General features: G+C 48.5%; 1 protein-coding gene and 1 long non-coding RNA gene across 5 annotated transcripts in view; both read left to right on the forward strand.

Annotated features, from left to right (window-relative positions):
* Nucleotides 1–1,326: 1,326 nt before the first annotated feature.
* Nucleotides 1,327–12,542, forward strand: LOC109145463. The gene is made up of 4 exons (XR_002046844.3): nucleotides 1,327–1,456; nucleotides 2,227–2,365; nucleotides 2,725–2,850; nucleotides 7,016–12,542. It is a non-coding gene; the product is annotated as an uncharacterized LOC109145463 (long non-coding RNA).
* Nucleotides 12,543–14,229: 1,687 nt separating this feature from the next.
* The window catches only part of PIK3CB (phosphatidylinositol-4,5-bisphosphate 3-kinase catalytic subunit beta), a 99,605-nt gene continuing 93,305 nt past the window's right edge, over nucleotides 14,230–20,529 (forward strand). For all 4 annotated transcript variants that reach the window (XM_039556690.1, XM_039556693.1, XM_039556691.1 and 1 more), the window contains exons 1-5: nucleotides 14,230–14,533; nucleotides 16,968–17,128; nucleotides 17,959–18,105; nucleotides 18,271–18,485; nucleotides 19,288–19,386. The gene's annotated coding sequence lies outside the window, so the exon portion shown is untranslated. The remainder of the gene's footprint in view (nucleotides 14,534–16,967; nucleotides 17,129–17,958; nucleotides 18,106–18,270; nucleotides 18,486–19,287; nucleotides 19,387–20,529) is intronic.

Here is a 20,529-nt window from a genome sequence, read left to right on the forward strand (position 1 = left end):
CCTCTGCCTGCGGGCCGGCGGGAGCGCGGAGACAGGAGCCCGGCAGCGAGGTGCTGAGGGACCCCGTGGGCTTTGTCCCGCTCCTCTCTCGTGCCGGGACCGAGTAGGCGACGGTGGCGGTGGCTGCAGGCAGGGCAGAGCCAAGCTCCATGAGGAGACACACACAGAGCTCTTACCTTGCGCCCCCCTCCCGCCCCGGCCAGAGCGGCTGTTTAATACCGCCTGATTCCTGGTATTCTTGTCCGTGTTTTAAGTGGTGAAAAAGTCATTTCCAGTCCCATGGTCCGCGTTTCACCCTGAACTCATTGAAAAGAGAGTGCGGGGTCAGGACTGTTTATTATACAACCAATTAAAACAGGAAAATATGCAAAGGCTTTATTCAGCGAGATCCGGCTATTGTTAAACCGAAAATGATATTTTTGTTTCAAAAATAAAAAAGTACATTTGTTACTTAAAAAATCTCCGCTCTGCGTGTGTGACGGTCGGCAGCGCGGCGAGCTCCGGCCCCGGCTCGGGCCCGTCCCGGCCTGTGCGGCCGGAGGGCGGCTCGACGGGGCGTGCGGCGGGCAGGCTCCAGGGACCCCCGTTCCCCCCGCTCTGGGTTTCGGCCCGCCCTGCGGGGTTCGCTGCTGCCCGCTCGCAGGGGAGGCCGGCCAACCTCAAACGCGGGGGACCAGCTCCGTGCAGGCGGGCACGGGCAGCCGGCGTGGTGCTTTGGGCAATACAAGAGGGTGAAAAAAATACTGCAAGGGCTAAAAAGCTCGGCACTGTAGCGGCTTCGGGCGGGGTCGGGATAACCAGGCTGGAGAGTCCCGAGAAGCGCTGCAGAGCCCTGAGCCCAACGTTGAGCCCCGGAGCGACGCCCGCAGCCCTGGGCACACCGTGGCGGCCGGGAGGTGAGCAGGGAGAGGGGCCTCAGGCGGGGCTCCCGGCTCTGCAGGTCCCCTACGACTTCTCCATCCACCTATGCGAAATTCCCCAGTAGCTCGTCCCTGGGTCTGCGGGGCATCGCCGCCCTGGCAGGCTCTGCTCTGCGGCGATGTAACATCCGCCCCGCAGCAGGGATGCGCCCCCGCACAGGCCAGGCGGGAGGGCAGGGGAGCTCCTCCCGGTGGGGCTCGGCGCCCGCCCGCCGCCCGCTCCGCCGCCCGGGGCCGCCGCGGCACCGCCGCCCGCCCCAGGTAGCCCTTGGGGATGTGCTCAGCAGCGGGCCTGGGAAGCGTTCACCAAAACAATCGCTCGGGCTGGCCTAATCCAATGAGTTTATTTTAGTCCTCGAGCTATATTGAAAACATTCGCTCTGCTTCTTGTGGTTGTTTACAGTATGTTGGTCTCAACATCACAGCCGCCCTTCTGGAAAAGTCTTACAGGATTCAGGCAGAGGGAAACCAACACAGAAGTGACTCGGAAAGCATGATGGCAAATGATTAATCAAATCAGAGACAGAAAGGCGGAGGTAATCAATGAGTTTTCACTTATAGTTTACTTGGATGGACATCTTTTTCCTTTTTCTTTCCGTAAGTTTAGAAACCACATGGGGTTTTATTGGCCAAACAAGCAGCTGCAGGACTTGGTGGGCTGGTGGGAATTCGTTCAAAATCAGCTGCATGTTTCCTGAAGACGAATTCGGCTTTAGACAAAAGCTCGTGCTTGTTCCCGCCCCAGGCACACGGCGCTGGGCGGCGGGCACCGGGCAGGGCTGCGCCCCGCGGGACCCCGCCCGCCCCCGCTGCGGGGACCTGCCCGGTGTCCCGGAAACAGGCAGTCGAGGACCACAGATCAGGAGCACGTTGGCAGGGAAGGAGAGCCTTGCTCTCTCTGAGCAAATACCCTGAGAAATCTCATCAGGTGCTATTTTAAAGTGAAACACCGGCTCTCCCTGCTCTGCCTTTGAGAGAGGGTTTGCGAGCTGTATAAGGCCTTTTCCTGTTATAAAATGACGGCAGGAGGAACGCCACCCTGCCCTGCCGTGCCGGAGGTGCCAAACTCGATTTGCCCTGAGGGCACATGCGGATGCGGGCACACAGGTGGCTCCTGACAGCGGCGGAATCTCCTGGCTTCCCAGCTGGTCCCTGTAAACCCTGCGGTTTTGCTGGCAGTTGTATTGTTCGCCTACTTTCGTTTAATGTCTTTCTCTCTCCAAAAGGATTTTTTCTCCCACCCCACATGAATAATTCGGAGAGATCACGAAATAACGGGGCGGAATTTCACCTTTCTCGTTCACAGTTATGATTTTCGATGACAAGAGGCAGCACGGGGTGAATGCAGGCACGGGGTGGCCCCCGAGGGACATGTCGCTGACAACGGATGGGCGTCTGGCGCTTGGCTGGGGCAGGGGCGTCTGAAGAAAAACCGCGGGGCTTCGGTAAATGGGCTCTGGGAGAGGTTCGGGATCTGTGGGTTGTCGGGGTAGCTTCCACTTCTTCAGGCAAGCAGTCCTTGCAAAGGTGCGGATCTGGAGGCACGCTGCCGGCCCCGCCACAGAGAAGGGTTACTGACGGGTTGTTTAAGGTATGTCGCCGGTTTCCCTGGGTTTTTCCCGGCGATAACTGTGATTCTTTTCGCTACGATCGTTTTGTTCCTTGAAAACCCAAACAATCAATAAAGTACAGGGCGAAGCTGAGCACAACACGAGACGTAATGTTCTAAGTTATCAAAAGGGGGAAGAAACGAAAGAGAGTCACTCGCTACTGATCTCTTTTTTTTTTTTTTTTTTTTTTCCAGGTGTTGCTTTTAACAAGATGTTCAGGAAAAAAAAGTATCAGGCACACGTTGACTGCGCTTCCTCTGCTCCTTGCTTTGGAGGTGATATCGCTTGGTGCTTATCAGCGACAACGTCTGCGGCATCTGGTACGTGGCTCTCGGCTGCTCCCCGCGCTCGGGTACACGTGGTTCTTGCAGCGCGAAGGCTGCCCCGCATCCGACCCCACATTCAGCCCCGCATCCAGCCCCGCATCCAACCCCACATTCAGCCCCGCATCCAGCCCCGCATCCGACCCCACATTCAGCCCCGCATCCAGCCCCGCCGAGGAGCTGCTGGCAGCCCCAGCGCAGAATCAGAAGCGGCGCCGGTAACGGCTCGCACAGCCCGGACAACGAAATCCCGAGAAATGTTCACCGCCGCTGGCTGCCTGGCTACTAAAACACCCCCCGGGCGCGGGGTGAGGCCGGCAGGCGTTTCGGGGAAAAGCAGGTTGCAGGAGCCTGAGGTGTGGGCAGCCGGAGTTCTGCCTTGATGCGTTTTCACCAAGATTCTGGGGCCGTACCCGCCGGGCGCTGCGGGGAGCTGCTGCCAGCCCCTTCTGCCCTCAAAGCAGCCCCAGGCGGGGGCAGGAGGGACTCGCACCCTGAGTCCGGGAACGGCCCCGGGGATCCCCGCTAGTACCAGTGGGAGAGGGGCTTTCGAGGAGCTTCAATCCATGTTCTCATTAGATCCTGCGATGGATCTGATGTTCCCAGGGAGCGGCGGGAGGGCGCGGGGCAGCGGCCGCCCTGCCGGATAGGCAGGGCAGGGGCAAGAGCAGGGGCAGGGACAGTGGAAGGGACGGCCTCTCAGTTCCCGGCCTTACAAGTTGCTTTTCTGGTTCCTATGAAGCCTCCGAGATACGGGGACGTTTTCAAAAAAAAAAAAAAGAAACGGGAAATTAAAAAAGTTAGCAGTAACGCTTTTTAAAATACACATCCCTGATGATATCTCCTGTAGAGCAGCCTCCTGCCCGGCCTGTTGTAGCTCCAGTCCCAGGGAGCAGTCCTCTTGACCTACTCTTTCCCCAAAATCAACGAGTTCGCTTTGGACGCCTCTTGGTTCCGCCTTTTTTGATAAACCACCGTTCCGTTCAGTCCAGAGCAGCCAGTGTTGTCTGGGACAGTCACCAGTTGCCTTGGAACAGAAATAAGAACCACTTGTTTAAACATCTTAAGGTCCCAAAATCTCTAAGAGCCATCACAGAAGGGTTTGGGTTGGTTTTTTTTTGTTTTCCCTTCCCGAAGCGAGAAGGGACCGAGGGGATTATAGGGAACAATGTCTGCTCCGGTTGCTGCAAGCACCAGAAGATTTTGGTTTGTCTTTTTTTTTTTTTTTTTTTTTTTCTTTTCCCCATCAGTTTTTCCATTCCTTGAGGAAAATTTTTCAGTATCGGAATCAAAGTGCATGATTCCAACTTTTTTTTTTTTTCCCTGTTGTTTTGTTTTATCTCAGCTCCTTTTCATGTTTTCATTTAAAAAGTGACAGATTTGGTAGAACTCTCAAGTGTTTCCCATTAGAGGCGGGGAGTTCACCAGTGCTCCTTTCTGATGTTGCACATGACACGTTTCGGAGTTTGAAGCAGGAGCACACCCTAAGTAGTTGCAGTTGGGCCGGTGCGGGGCAGCTCCCGAGCCCCGGCCCGGCCCCGGCGCTGCCCTCTGCCGGCCCCGCACCGCCCGCACCGCCCGGGCAGCGGCTCCCGTGTCCCCCGGCCGCGGGGGCTCCGCGCTTCCCGCCGCAGCAGCGTCCGAGTGCCAGAAAACGCCCAGAAGAGCCACGGGGGCGGGAGGTGTTTCCCAGCCTGCGGGACGTTCTTCGTGCGGTCTTGCAATGTGGGGAATTCCTGCTCTACAAATACGCAGTTGCACATTTCTGCTTTTGCCGGCTCCATTCCCCTCGCGGATTCTTCTTTTCCCTTCGCTGCTGCTCTCCTTCTCTCGCTGTTACCACGGGGGCTGCAGACACCGCTCCTGACAGCAGGCTTTTGCCATTGCTCTGGTGTTATGTATTTTTAACCGCTGATCTCTCCTTTAAGGAAAATTTCCTTCACGTAACAAATCATTCTGAGTTCTTGTGTTTTGGAGTGTGGCCCTGTACAAATTTTAAAAAAGTGTTGTGGAAAGCAGCACTTGGTTAGGAGAACCAGAAGGTTCTTCATAGCTAAATTTTCCTGTAAGTACATGCAGGATAAAATCCTTCTTTGGCAACTGAGACTTTATAAATACAGAAAATGTGTGTGTACACACTTACTGACATTTTTGGTAGTAAACCTTTGTTTTATACTACTCAGATGCAAAAAAAATTACTGTGTGGTCCATTGATCTTGATCAGACATGGACATTTGTAATTGCAAAATGTGAAATGAGAAAAAAAGAAAAGGGTATGGGCTAAGGAAATATACCTTTTCCTACATTACTTGCATCTGTTAATGCATGGACATAGGATTGTTGCTAGTTTATAGCAGCAGTTTGTCATTTATGCAACAAAATCACCAAGTTCTGTAGTTCCCAATGTCACGGAGTTTGAGGTGCTCACAATTTATTAGATCCTACAAGAATTCTAATATTCTTTATATGATCAGCTGTTGCCCTTTATTTGAAAAAGAACTGACTATTTAGAAAGTATGAGGAGAAACAGGGTTTGCTAAAGAAACTGAAGTGCAGTGGATCCTAGAGAAATGTAAGGACCAGTGAAATGATGCTGCAGACAGAAGGAAGTCCTGGATTCTCTGTGCTGCTGTGAGCTCCCTCACTGTGACCTGGCAGTGGCCTTTCCCTGTTTCAGTTCTGCACTGGGGCTGGGCAGGGGGATTTGTGTGGGGCAGTGTGACTGCAGGGGATTCCCCATGGCCCCTGGTCTGAAGTGGCCGAGGAAAATCACAAAGATTACTCCGATCCTTGTGTCTCAGCAGCCAGCCCAGCTGGAGGATGAGCTGTGATATCCGTTGCCAACACAGAAATACAGGCTGAAAATAAATTCTCCCCTTTGGCTGCTCAGCCTGGCTGTGGTGAAGCCACTGTCCCATTCAGTGTTGCAGTGTCAATGTGCCAGGATGAGAGTCTGAGTGGGAAGGACTGAGCTAGAGCAGCTCTCCTCAGTGACCAAACTTACCTGCCTTGATTTCTAGGGTTGTTTTTTCTTTAATCTTTCAACTTCTGAGCCAACAAAGACTAGAGCAGAGCTGAATTCTGGGCTCACTGAGCACCCACAGCTTGAGCCAGTGCAGTGGGAAGATGAGGTGCTGGCTATTTCTGGGAGAAAGGTGCTCACGTTGCATTGGGAATTCCAGGAGTGGGATTTTTTATTTTTTTGTGGTTTATCTTTGTAGCTATGGTTATATTTGTTTTACTGTTCAAGCAAGATTGAGGTGTTTCTGCAATACCACAGCATACAAAGCAGCCCCAGCTCCTGAGAGCCCCCAGTCAAAATACTCCTGTGATGTTTCCAGACTGTTGGCTATCACAGACTGAAGGGCGCCCTGCTCCCAGAGAACTTGCCAGGACTGATGCTTCCCTGGTGCAAATCAGCACAGTAGTAATGAAGTCAGTGCACCCTCATGGTGTTAGTCTGGATTTCTCTTGACATAGTCAGTTAATAGCACTTTTTTCTTTGTCCTGTGCCTCACTTCACTGTAGTACAGAACACCTGTCATGATTTAACTTTTGTGCTTTTTCCCAGAGAACTGAGTGAGATGGATTGTTTTCTGGTGGTCAGTCAGTATTTTCTGGCTGGCAGTCAGAAATAGAACTCACCCACTGAAAAGGCCCAGGTGTGGCAGGAGTAGGGTAGAAAAGGTAAACCTCCGAGCGCAGCTGTATTCTCAGACTCCTTGAAGGAGGGTGCCTGTGGATTCAGCACCAGTGGATCTGACACAATGCGAGAACTGTTTTTCTGTATCACTTACATTATAGTTGAAATGTGAAATGAGCTCCATGTGGCAGCAGCTAAAGGAAAGAAAAAGGGAAAAAAAAAAAAGGAAGCACTCTCCAAAAGTTTCGGTTATCCCTTGAAGCTATATTACAACATCTACTGCTCTAATTGAATCAGTGTGAGAACTTTTCCCCTCTGTTTAGATCATTCCTAGTCTCTGTCCACTTCCCCTTGGAGATGCCCACATTCAATACAAAGATGTGCCAGGGACACCCACACCTAGGGTAGGATTTAACATTTGGTTTACTGAGTTAGCTGCTGAAAAGGAAATGTCAATTCTTACATGCCTTTGCCAGAATCCATTATGATGTTCTCCCTCTTTTCTCCCCTTCTTTATAGACTTGGCACCAGGATGAGGCCCGGGAGTTTTATCTGAGTAAAGGCTACTAGATCCACTCTGAGGATGCAGTAGATTAATTGATCATTTCTAGGGAGTCTGTTGGGATGAATCAAAAACCTTAAAAGCACTGGCAGCATCTGTGATAGGCCGTTAACAAGGCTGATGGTGATGAAGAAGCAATGTGGCCTCGATGCTGCTCAAACCCTACCAGCCCTGACCAGGAGCTGCATGTGAGGCCTTCTTTTTCACCCGTGAAAGGGTGCCAAGCACAGCCCAGTCAGCATTGTGAGCTCTCATTTGTTACATTTAAAGAGTATTTTTAGAAGTGTGGAGAATATCTCTGCATGTTTCAAAGTATCAATGCTATTACACAGCCCAAAATTACTTGACAGCTCAGAAAGCAAAAGCAATTGATACCCGAATCCAGGTCTGCTCCGTAAGTATTCACATGTGCGAAACAATATGTGATCCACAAAAACATATGGCTCTTGTATCAAATACATGGAATCAAGTTGAATTATGAAGACTTTGAAAACGTCCTCAGTTTAAATGTACACGGCTCTCTGAAATGTCCAGCTAAGTTTAATGCAACAATTAAAACCAGATAGATTGTCAGGATTCATAGACCGGGGATAGAGTTAATTCAGTATGAAAGAAATGAATGACTGGAAAGAAGACAGAAGAGCAGAAGTGGCAGGAAAAGAATAAGAATGAGTGGAGGGATGAAATGCTAGTATGGGGGGGTAGGGAGAGTGAGGAATAGAAGGGGGAAAGAAAGAAGTGAAATTAACGAGAAAGAAAAACATGAAAGATGGAGATGAGATAGGAAAGAGAAGGAGAGCAGCAAGAAAAATAATGACACTTTATTGTGTCATCTCTCAGCTTTTACTGTAGAAAAACTAAGCCTGTAGCATAAAGGTTACTACTTATGTATTGAAAGTGCGTGGGAGGGGTTTTTTTCCATAGTTATAGATATATATGTGTGTGTCCATGTAATTACATACAAAAAATGACACAGAAATTTCAGTCTTCCTGGGGATCTCCCACTGTTCTCCATACTCTCAGTTTTCCCACGCTGCCACAATTCCAGCAGCAGTAATGCCTTTTTCCATGCAGTGCTGTGAGCCAGGACTTTCTGTTTCAGTTTGCTGGTTTTTTCTGTCCTGCCTTCTAAGAGCTGGAAATGGGGGTTCTGGCTCCTCTGTCCTGCAGCCCCCAACTTTGGGGCTGTCCACTTAGATATCACAGTTGTTTGCAATTGCTGTTTCCTCCTGTTGATACTCATGGCAACATTTTCATTTTGCACTGACTGATCCAAAATATATCAACTGTTTTGTTGTTGAATTAGTGTCATTGTTTTTGCCTTGTCTGTTCCTGTGCATGCAAGCTGCTAGTAAAACAGCATAACTTTTCATGCTTTTTAGGGCTGAAAGAGTCATTGAGTGATCTTGAAATTATCTATTTGATAATTCAACAATGCTAAATATTGACCACAATCTCTCTGCCTTCTTTAAGATAGGCCCTTTCTTACTGTATCATCATCTTCTACCTCTGACTTGGGCACTACTGGGACCATCAGTGGCATATCTTTGACTGAGAGTGTTTATGCTCATGGCCAGTAAATTGTGCTCTGTTATTGTGTGGGGGAATAACACACTCAGCAAGCTAAACTGGATTGCCCATCCATGTGGCTTCAGCAAGGCTGTCTTGGGGAGACAGAGGCAATAGATGAGGTTTCTGGCTTGGGTGTGACATGCATTTCTCTAGCCAGCTGGGGATCCCAAGCAATTGCTGATGCCTGCTGCAGTGGGTGTGCTCCCAAACCTCCTGCATCTGTCTGTCCATGCATTGGGCTGACTCTCCTCATTAAACCAAATACGCATTTTCTGGATCTTCTTTTCTTAACACGAGGTTCATTTCAAAGCTGCCCAGGGTCCCTGCATGTGCCCTTCTCTTGCTCGAGGTGAAACTGTGGCACCCACCACATTTAGGGTGTTGAGGATGGTGCAAAGTTTCCTTTCTTGCCCACTGATAGGTTTGTTGCTGTATGTCTCATGCCTGTACCCTTACAGCCAGCTCCTGGGCTCGCACCGATCCCTAGTTTTGGGTGTGCCATTCCAGCTCCAGTTTGTCTTGCCTTAGACATTCTCCCCAAGCTGTGAGGAAGGTCAGACTCCTTTAGTTTTCTCCCGCACACTGTGGAGAGTTTCCTCTTCTCCATAGGTGTCCTCAGGTCCTCCCATGATTGTGTTTATCCCTTGTCCTTCCAGGGAGGGCCACTTTATGAGGAGTCCAAGGATTTTGTGGTTCAGTGATGGATACTTTATTTCGTGGTGCTGTTGGAAGTGGCATTTCAGCATTTTGTTAGTGACCTGCGTGCTTCACTCCTATGCCCTGTCACAGTTGGCATTGTTCACCTTTTTCAGGTGTTCTAGTTTAAGCATGGATCCCGGGTTCCTTAACAGTACATGGTTAATCTGTAATTCTTCTAAAACCAAAATGGCCTCTGGCCATTACTGGACTATTTCTGAATGTCTTTTCTGCTGGTTTGTGTAAAAATCTGAGCTAAATTTTGCCATTCTCCCATATCATTTCCCTGTTTCATTTCTCATCATTCTAATAATCCTGTGACGAAGACAAGAAACAGAAACATGGATGTTTAACACTTAACAATGTCTTATTGTCTTACTGCTTTTGGAAAAGCAAATGGAAGAGGAAAAACCTCACATAGGGCTATAAACAAAACAGAAGGAAGTGAGTTCACTGTCCACGGGAAAGCGCAGCTCTCCTGTGAAGGAGATTTTTGTTTCAGTCAAGGGGAAATGCACCACTGGTCTGGTACTGAGCAGTTCTTTTCAGCAGGCTGCAATGCTGAAAAGAACTTGTCAGGAAACCCCACATATGTCATGCGTACCTTGGGAGTCTTTCTGATGGACATGAGGCCTCTAGAGTCTGAGGCAGAATCAGAGCCGCATTGGAGAATTGGGGATGAAATAGTTAAAAGCTCCTTAAAAATTCTACACACTTAGTGATCTTTGTAAGAATAGCAAAAACCTAGATTACTTAATGTCTCAAGTTTGATAAAGCACAAATATGACTGAGTACCCTAATTTTTTTCCTTTCCTCCAGAAGATGGCAAAAGTTAGCTGCATTTAACACAGGCAGAGGGAGGCAAATGTTGCAGGGCTGTTCGTGCTATGCCCTGGTTTCAGGTCACCAGTGGTTTAATGCTGCAGCTGGAAGGATTGATCCTGAACTAAGTGTTTTTTTGGAGCAATCAGGCACTGCAGCTCCAGCACTGCTGAGATGCAGCTCCAGGCAGCACCAGAGGCTGCTCAGCTGCTGCACGTTCCCCAGGAGCCACGCAAGTCCCAGCTATGGCTGGACATTTCCCTTCTTCATGAGGTGGGAATTGTCAGCGACATCTCCATGGGGATCACAGCCAGAAATGCAGCTATGAGAAGTTTAAATTTTATACACAAAGTATGGAGACATGAATTGCAGTATTTGTTAGTGCTCATGGTATGACAGAGTTTCTGCTGAAGAAAAATCCCTTGAGACTTGCTCCTCAAGTACCAAAGAGATTAGCTCCCACTAATACAGCATATATTTTGTCTGGGACATTGTGGAGAACTTGCATTTACATGGGAACCTTGACTGAAAAAAAGAAAAGAATATGTAACAAGTATATAGAAAGAAACATCAGATTAAATACAGATTTGGCAACTAGGATTTTTTTTTTCCATCTCAGCAAGGTACTTTAGAAAAAGGAAAGAAATATTACTAACAACATCAAAAGAGACACAAAATAAGCTTTTATTTCTCCTGCAGTTAGTTTATTTTGTTCCTATATTTAGCTGCTCTGGCAGTTTATCATTTCAATATTAGGAAAATATGAGCGTATTTGGGTGAAGTAATTCGCTGAAGTCAAGAGGCTTCCTGGCAGCAGAAAAGGAGAACTGAGGACTGCTTGTTTAAAGGATGCTCCTGAGGTGGTTCAGCTTAACCTGATGCTTATCCCATGGTGAGGTTCTAATTTGATTCCAAACAAATTTGTCCTCACAACTATTTCAGCCTAAGGGTTTTGACAGCTGCTGTAGCTGCCTGATAGATGCTCAGAGTGGATTTGTGCCCATGCCCTTGGAAGGGAAGGGAGCAATGGCCAATCTGGAGGACATTTGACAAATGCCAACGCACCAGCCAGCTGTGCTAACAATGCAAGAGCATGCGACAGCTATTCCTCTCTTAAATGTTCTCTAGGAGGAGGCAAGCTGTGTCCCTAATTCGAAGAAAGCTCCAACTCTCTTCTTGGAAGGGCAGGGCAGGACCAGAGGTGGGGCAAGGACATTGAGCTCTCACCTGTGCTGCCTTTATGTGGAGCTTTGGACAAGATGCACTTGAATACATGTTTTCTCCTTTGGACAGTGTTCAATATACCAGCCACATTACTCGATCCACAGTAAAGTAGTGGTTGTGTCTTCTGTTATGAGAAAATATTCTTGTCACAGTTGACTTCTACAAGGTCATATCCTTATTCTTCAAGCTGACTGGGAAATTTTAACAAAGCGATTCCCTGGCCCTCCACTCCCTGAGAAAATTAAATTTATCAGAACAAAACCTTGATTTTTTTTCATTTTGAAGCCTCTTAATATGTCAAAATATTGTTTCCCATCCAGAAGCAGGAAAAAATCTTGTTATCTCAACGTTTTTGGCTGAGTTGAGTTTTCTAATTCAAATGTGCAGAAGGAATATTGCCAGCTGGCTGTTTTTAGCTGCATGAGAAACAATACCAACCACGAGGAACGACCCTGTATCACTTCCATTGGAATGACTCAGCAATACTCCTTGTCAAGAGCCGATTCTGATCGGGTTGGAGAGCCCTGCAGTGCCGCTGTGTGAGCCCCATCCCAGGGCTGCGTCAGCGATGGTTTCCCTGCCTGTACGGCAGAGGAAGCAGGGACACAATAGCTACGGCGGTAGGAAGCTTTCTAGCCTCACCCCTGCTTCCTCCCCACAGCAGGGGCATTACCTGCCTGCCCACTCCTCTCTGCCGGGTTCACCTTCCTATAATCCCTCTCCTCCGGCAGCTCTCATTTGGATAGAGTGAGACGTGATCAAAATCCTGCAGAAATGGGACCGTTCTCAAGGTGTGTATAGTGCTCTGCTGCAAGCTCTGAAGAAGCTGCGGCAATGTTAATGGCTCTGCTGCTGCCAGATGAAAGGAGGAGAGTACTCAGATCTAATAAACCAACAGATGTTAAATCAATTTCTGCCTTCTCTGTTACATTGAACATCAACAGGAACGTGCAAAAGTGCTTTTTTGTACCGTTTAGCATCTGACATTTCAGCACATCTTGTAAGTGTGCATTAGGAGAATGGAATGTTACTGTATTTGTACTTGCCGATTTGGAATAAGGAGAAAATCTGGAGAGATGCAATGTGCACACGGAACATTTTCCAGAGGGGTTGAGGCTGAGGAAACCCAGCACAGTGAAGCTTGAGCTGTCTTGAAACTTCAGGCTGCAAATGCACGGAGTCAGAGTTTTGAAAAGGAACTGAAAACTGTGGAAACTTGTAGCTGCTTCTCCAAACCCTGCATAATTGTGGGATCACAGATGCCACTGTAAAATACTGAAATAGTGTGTTTGATTTTAATCAAATTTAATTTAATTTAATTTTTGATTCAATTTCAGTTATTCTGAAAATATGTTGTTCCTTCATCTTGTCTCCTCAGCTATGCATGATGGCCTTCTGGCTGGTGGCCTCAGAAGGGCTGTTTTTAGGTAAACCAGGCTTTTACTGATGAGACCTGGCAGCATCCTGATACAGCCCTGTCTTGCTACTGCACATCAGCACGATCTCTCCCCATGCTCATTCAGCAGTTTTCTGTTAGATCCCTCCTTGCCTACATAGTGAGGTCTCTGGAGTCACCACAAGCCTTTAGTCAGTTCAGGTGTGTGTCTCTCGTGTGTCAGGGCCCTGAGGGCACCAATAGGCCCCAATCAGCCTAAACAGCCTCCCCTGGGCCCTCCACCCACACCTCTGCCCATGGCTCAGGAGCCTCTTTCTGCTCACCCTGGAGCCTTCAGTCTTGACCTGAGCTATATGACAGCTCCAGCCATGGTCACAGCTGTGTCAGTTCTGAACCCCAACCCACAGACGGACATTGTGGCCTGGTCCCAGACCTGCCTTGTCACTATGGATCTGCCTGGGAGACCTGGAGGGAACTGGCATGTTACTGGAGTGGTGAGGAGCCAGCAGCCTCGGCTGCTTTTTGACATGGAAGATGGGTCTTGGGAGATGGGCCTAATGCTTAACTTGCCCCAAGAGAAATTGAGCTCTGTCTAGAGGTGAAGAAACCCCTCTACAAAAGATGCAGAAGCTGGTAGATTTGTGTGGGGAGAGTAGTTGTGTCCTAAAAAGCGGAGATGAATTGCAGAGGCAAAACCGATAAAATCTTTCTTCCCCTCTTCTCTGGTACTTCTCCTCAATCAGCTTCTTTGGATGTTACCTTTCCTTTCTAGGTTCATTTCTCTGCTTCTGCCCAGGCTCTGCTTTGTCCCCTCCTGAGGTCCGGTCCCATCCCAATACCCCTGTCCCTGAGACGCAAACTGGGACAGTGCTGCAGAGGAGTTGTAGCCAGTCTGGCCTCCCCAGGTGGAGTGTTAGCTTTAAGGCTGCTGGAAGAACGGAGCCCCGCGTCCCCAGCGCGGTGTGACCGAGCCCATCCCGGTGTGACCGAGCCCATCCCGGTGTGACCGAACTGTCCCCGGCGCGGTGTGACCGAGCCCATCCCGGTGTGACCGAGCTGTCCCCGGCGCGGTGTGACCGAGCCCATCCCGGTGTGACCGAACTGTCCCCGGCGCGGTGTGACCGAGCCCATCCCGGCGTGACCGAGCCCATCCCGGTGTGACCGAACTGTCCCCGGCGCGGTGTGACCGAGCCCATCCCGGTGTGACCGAGCTGTCCCCGGCGCGGTGTGACCGAGCCCATCCCGGTGTGACCGAACTGTCCCCGGCGCGGTGTGACCGAGCCGCCGCTCCCGGCCGCTGCCGCCAGGTGTCGCCATGGGGCGCGGCGGGGTCCCCTGAGGGCGGTGCCGACGCCCGCGGCCGGCGCTGGGCCGGGGAGCCCGAAGGAACCCGGGGAAGGGCCGGGGAGCCCGAAGGAACCCGGGGAAGGGCCGGGGAGCCCGAAGGAACCCGGGGAAGCGCCGGGGAGCCCGAAGGAACCCGGAGAAGCGCCGAGGAGCCCGGTCCGGGCGCACGGGCTGCACCGTCTGCCGGCCCGATGCCCCCGCGCCCGTTCCTCCCCGCCGGAGCCGGGTGAAGCGGTGGCTTTGCCGGCACGGAAGTAACAAAGGCATGGTCAGGATTTCGGTCTCAGCAGATCTGTGTTTGTGAAGTGTCGGCTATGCAGGGGCTCTGACTCTGCTGGAGTTGCTGAACGACAAGAACACTGCGAATCCGAACACTCGGTGAGCTCGGCAGGTGTGAAGAAGCCTCAGCAATGGCCAGGTGTGTGGTCAGTGGTGACTCTGTTACCTGTGCCCACCCTCTGTTACCTGTGCACACCCACTGCCAGGGCTGCGGATCAGGTCCCGAGGGCGCTGTTGCCAACTGCAGTGGAGCTGAGCTTTCTGCTCCATCTCTTGTTGAGGAGAAGTCGAGTGTTAAAGTGCAGCCCTGGAAAATTCCTGCCCCCTGGGTGTATCATTCCCAAGCCTGAGGTCCTTAGGGCAGCTGGCATGCTCTCCACGGGGATTTAAAAAGGATCATTTACAACTACCCAATTGAATGTTTACTACCCTTGCCCCAAGTGGAATCGGGCCAGCTAATAAATACACGTACAATTCTTTTTGGAGGAGTCTCAGCTCAGTTGAAATCTTGTGGAAAAGGGTTCCATAGGTTAACTATGTGCTGTGTAGAAAAGGATTTTATAATTTAAAATGTTGCCTTTCAAATTGCATTGAAGTAATATTGTTCTTGTATTATTAAAAGAGGGTAACCAGTCAGCCCAGAGCTTACAGCAGGACTTAAACAATACATGTTAGTGGCAAAACATGTGGAGCATAAACAGGACTTGGGTTACTGTCTACTCTTGTTAATGTGCAGACTTTCTATAGACTCACTTTAAATTTTGCTGTGAAAAGGTATTTCTTTTCTTCAGATTTGAGTTTTCTACCCTTTCCATTTCCTTTCATATCCCTGTGTTCAAACATCAGGACAGGAAAGAGCCAAGCTCCTATCTCCCGTATTGAATGCTTCTATCAGGTCTTCTTTGACTCACTTGTTCTCTCTCCTGGGAAATCCTGGTCTTTCAGCCATCATTTGAAGTTTCCCAGGCCCTGTGTCATAGGCATATTGTGAAGATGAAGAAACCGACAGCTTCAGGGCTAGTGTTTTACTCTGAAGGAGGCAGAGCTGTAATCTCCCTTCCTTCTACTTAACACTGCTCACGATATTTTTCCACAAGCTAAAGAGTAGTTGTTATAATAACAACATAATTACAGCTGTAGAGTGCTCACATACCTCAGGTTCCTACAGAGATTTTTTTGTTTTGCTGTCCTGTACCTCAAGCATCCCAGGCACCCTGTTGCCTTCATTGACCATATTCATTCCCATGACGGCTCTCCAAACCTGTTTGCAGTAATACCCAGGTAGATTTTGTCCCAGCACCATTAGCTGTGAGAAGCAACGTCTGAAAACAACTATGCCTTAGTGCTTTACTGAAGTACAATTATCTCTTTAAGTGCCCAGACTCAGCTGGCCTTTATTTTATCCCTGTAATTGAAATTTGGCTTCGAGTGTTTCTAACTACAACCAGTAAATAGAGGCAAAACCCAATCCTTCAGCAGTAATTCATTCACCCATTGTCCAATAATGTCTCCAATGATTTATTTGATGACTGTTGCTTGGCCATGGAAGAGATGGGATGACAGGAGCACTGATGAAAATTTGCACCTAAAAGCAAATTTGGAGCTAAAGCACCTAAAAAATTTGGAGAGTACATGGGAGATAAGTGTGTATTGGAGATTGGAACATACATTTCTCAAAGGACTAGGAGGGGATGGCAAAACGTGCATTTTTAAATAAGCTAGCATCCAGATTTTGTTAGCCTTATTTAGGGTTACCCCAACAGGCCAACTCTCAGACTTTATTGAAGTTTGCCATTGTAATGACTAGATTTTCTTCCTCTTTGGATTTTGTCCAGGGAAAGCAGGGAGCAGCTATCAGTGAGTTTCCAGTAGTGCTCTGAGTAGAGGGTATGGCCAGGACATACAAAAATAAGATAGCATTACTCATTTTAAGAAGTGGCAAAATCTGGCCTGTAGATATCACGGCTATTTTCCCACTTATCCAGAGTATTGGTCACATGCCAACAGAAAAAGCTGCCAACTAAAACGTTTAAAGAAAGGAAACACTGTTTGAATCCTGGCAGTAAATGTTTTCCTTCCCCTGAAATATGTGCTGAACATTATATAAAGAAGGAAGACTCAGGAGTGTCTAGTGAGGTTTAACATTTTGTAATCATACAGATGAATTTGTTAATATTTTCACACTTTGTTCTTTTAGTAGATGAACATTGTAACTAATGTTTTTAGTTAGAAACAGTACTTAAACACTGAAAACAAGAGACAATGTAATGCAATTGGATAAATCCATTAAAAAGGCAGCAGTATAGCTTTAAAATGCCAACACTGTGAATCCTTTGTCAGTTTAAAATTCCTTTGCTGTTCTGCCACTTTCTTTGTTTCTTTATGCTCCTGTTTTTCCTTGTAACTGAAAACATCAGATGACCACGAGGGATGAATATGCAGCGGTGCTGCCTCCCAGGATGCGTAGCTGCAGCCTCTAAGCCCAGTGTTACGCAGCAGTCAGGATCCACGTGGCCAATTGTTTTGCAGACATAGTGGTGGCGTATTTATGTATTTCTGAACTTGTTTTTCAGGCTCTGTGGCCGCCTGCATATCATGAAGCTCGCTGCTTGACAACAGAAATAAAGCACTTGTCAGGCAGAAGCAATGCGTCAGTGCAAAATGGAATTCGCAAGACTAAAGTTTACACGAGGCAACAACAAAATCTACTGTGCCATTCTGTTAGGCAACAAAGGTAATTTGTTATGCAACATAATGAGGACTTGTGTGTGATAGGCAGCAGTGGCTCTTGGTTACAGGGCATTGACATCAACAAGCACATGCAGAGCTCACATATAAGAGAATTGCTATACGTAGCACAGAATTCAAAAGCTTGGTTGTTATTACAGGGGTTCTTTCCATCTTAAAATTGCAGAATAAACAAACACATTGAGACTGGTCCTGCAGTCCTTTATGGTCTGGGTAGGACCTTCTTCATTTCCTTTTGGGTTAGTCTGTGTCTCAGACTTGACCGTCAGCCTAGGAGCCACGAGGACAGGGTCACAAGTGTCATGCATTTCATGTGGCTCTGACACATTTGGCAAGCCTGCCAGCCCACACAATGACAAGGGAAGGGTAAGTGCAGGGGGAGAAGTTAGACACAGTCACAATGCTGTTTACTGCTGCCCAGAAGTCTGTGATGTCTAATCCCACGTGTTCCATTGCTGCAGTTAGCACATGCACTCCTTTAAGCCAGTTATCCTTCCTGTTGGGAGGCAGTGGTCATCCACCTGTTTTGCAGATAAACTGCAGTTTGCAGGCTGTGTACAGAGCTGGGAATGGAGCCCTGGCCTATAAAGCAGCAAGGCTCATCTGCTTTGCCATATCACCTTTCAAAGTAAATCTACCTGCTGGTGTGATGGGGCCTCTTGATGATGACTTAGGCTGCTCTCTGCCTCCAGATCTGGAGCTAGACCCAAAGATCCTGTTTGCTGACATTCCAGTACTGTCTCACAACTGCTTGTGTAACTCACTGTGGGGTATGTGTTCTCCTGGCCCACACTGAATGTTTCCCTTGTCATCCAGCTGAAAGAGAGAGTCTGGAAGCAATCTCTTCCTGAGAGCTGCAAGGGAGAGAGTGGGCTCGAGCTTCACTGATGAATTAATGCAGGAGAAATAAGGAATCAAGACTGTGCCACATGGCCTGGCGAGGACTAAGCTGAAGATGTGTTGGTAACCTTTGTCCTTGCAATCTGTGGGGTTGGTTCTGGTTTTTCAGTGTATGTGTAACATTGTACCTTGTGCATGATATTCTGCAATAACCATAGTCAAGCAAACAGTGTAATTCCATGAGTGTTGTGTTAATCTGGAGCAAATGGTTGCTTTTTGCCTCAAAAGCCTGGTTGGCCAGACCACGTCAGGGGAAGCTGCTCCTGCAGAAAAGTCAAAGACCCCAATTACCTGGTGTGCTGTGCCTTCAGCATCATTGACATTGGCAGGATGTTGGAGTTCTTTTGACTGTGCCAGTGACTAAACAAGGGCCTCATCTGTTTACTCCTGCTCAAACAGGAGCCCAACTTCTCAGCACAGTTACAGCAGCAGTACAAATAAGGGTAAGCTACTGAGTTAACCACTACCTTGGTCAAGTTACTTTACCTCTCAGTGACTTGGGGTGTCTAGGACAATCATCACTATGAACTTGCTCTCTGGTGCTTGAGGGTTTAACCAAACACACTGAAACAGCTAAAGAAAAGCGGTGAAACAAGCACTGCTTTAGTGGTTTATGGTGTAATGTTGGACATGACACTCAGGTCAAGTTATTCAAACTAGGATGAGATTGAGAAAAATGTTGCTTTTGGTGCTGGAGAGGTACCTGTACTGTGCCAGGTGCCTGCCATTCAGCAGTGGCCTCCTCACATTAAGAAGCAGATGGGTTTGTCTGGCCCCGTTTTCTTATGCATTTTTTTTTTCACAGCCTCTTGAACAATAGGGATCTAGTCCTGACCGAAATATTTTAGGAGCCACTGTGACAGAAATACTTCGTGATGATACTGGTTATTTTAATTTAAGACATGTTAATTTAATTACCAACCAAAGTAATTAAATTAAGTCTAACCAAATTAATATTGCATCATAAGAAGCACTAAGATTCCATACTGTGAGGATAAGAAGCAAACAAACCAACCCTTTCATGCAGAAGATGCTATCTGCCATTTGCATAGATATTGTGTACATAATTAAAGCCATCCTTAATGTGTAATGCTGTTATTGCAGCCCTTGCTATTTTGTAGCAGTTGGTAGATCTTATAATGAATGAGTATAAAACTATCCCAGGGACTCTATAAAGCATTGCAGTGACTTTGCAGACAATGATCCTCTTCAAGTAAACTCCACAAGCATCTTTGTTTTTCCCAGGGAAACATCTTGTTAGCATCTGTCAGGATGGCTGCCATTGTGCCTCAAGAAAACGCTGATCCTGGCAGAGTGTGGGCCCTGTGCACAGAAGGCTCCCAGGTGAGTGGCCGGCTGGCGCTGTGTGCAGGGAGTCCACAGTGCTCGGTGTGTTCTCCGCAGAGCCGGTGCTGCTTGGCCGAGCCGCGGGTCGCGGGGAGGTGAGCGGCCACGCCAGACAGCCCCGGGTCGTGGGGAGGTGAGCGGCCACGCCAGACAGCCCCGGTGAGCGGCTCCCGGAGGGGCCGCGCTTGACTGCGCGGCGAAATTGTGCAGCGGCAGCGATCCCGTGGCAGACGTGCCGCGGGCTTGTCTTTCCGCCTGAGTGCAGCTACTTGCAAATGTCCTGCTGCTTCTTCCTCTGCAGCCCTGCTTTCAGGACCGTTTCAAGGTCAAGGCTGTTAGCAGGGCTGTGAGTGCAATGCTGCCTCTCAGACGGCGAGGCCCGTGGTACAGGAGGGATTATTTCCGATGCACTTGGGCAGTACCTGGTGCACTGAAATGTTATTTTCCCCACAACTCGCTCCTCCTGCCTAGCAGCTGCACGGTTTATAAGGCACAACAAGATGAAGGAGCAGCTCAGTAATGTTTAGCTGAATAAAGTATCGTACACAGAACTTGCGCTGCTGCCATCAGCAGATTACCAAAATGAGAATGAGTACAACTCTTCAAAAACCAAGTTAAGAAGGATTTTCACATGTAAGTGTGTGGACTGAGATCTGGTATGGCAGCAAGTGGATGTGTGGAGCTGTGTGTTTTAGGCCTCTACTTGTGTCTTCAAGGTGCTACATTAGGGTCAAACTCATATGGGTTGGGATGCTGGAATTTGCTCCTTGGAAGGAAGCCTGCTGCCTGATTTCTCCCTGTGTGGATAGGGGTTTTTTTGCAAACGGTGTGTCTGTATTGCTTTAAAGTCAGTGTTGTGCCCAAAGTGCACCTACAGAAAAGCCTTTTCAAAACGAAGCAATTTTGACCGTCACAGGATTTGATTGAAACCATTAAGAGAGGCAAAAATTAATAGATATTCCTTTATTCTACTTGCAGCAGATGCTGCAACAGGTGACTGTCAGAGACAGGATGGGTGTGGCTGTCAGGGGCTGACAGGTGACCAATCAACTTTAGTTCAGCTAATGGGTAGTTTTTTATATTGTAATCTAAAGCAAGGTTCAAAGCAGGTGTGTTAGAAGTATTTGCCAAGTTCTAGGG

This window comes from Corvus cornix, chromosome 9 (genome assembly GCF_000738735.6).
Source record: "Corvus cornix cornix isolate S_Up_H32 chromosome 9, ASM73873v5, whole genome shotgun sequence".
NCBI classification, from domain to species: domain Eukaryota; kingdom Metazoa; phylum Chordata; class Aves; order Passeriformes; family Corvidae; genus Corvus; species Corvus cornix.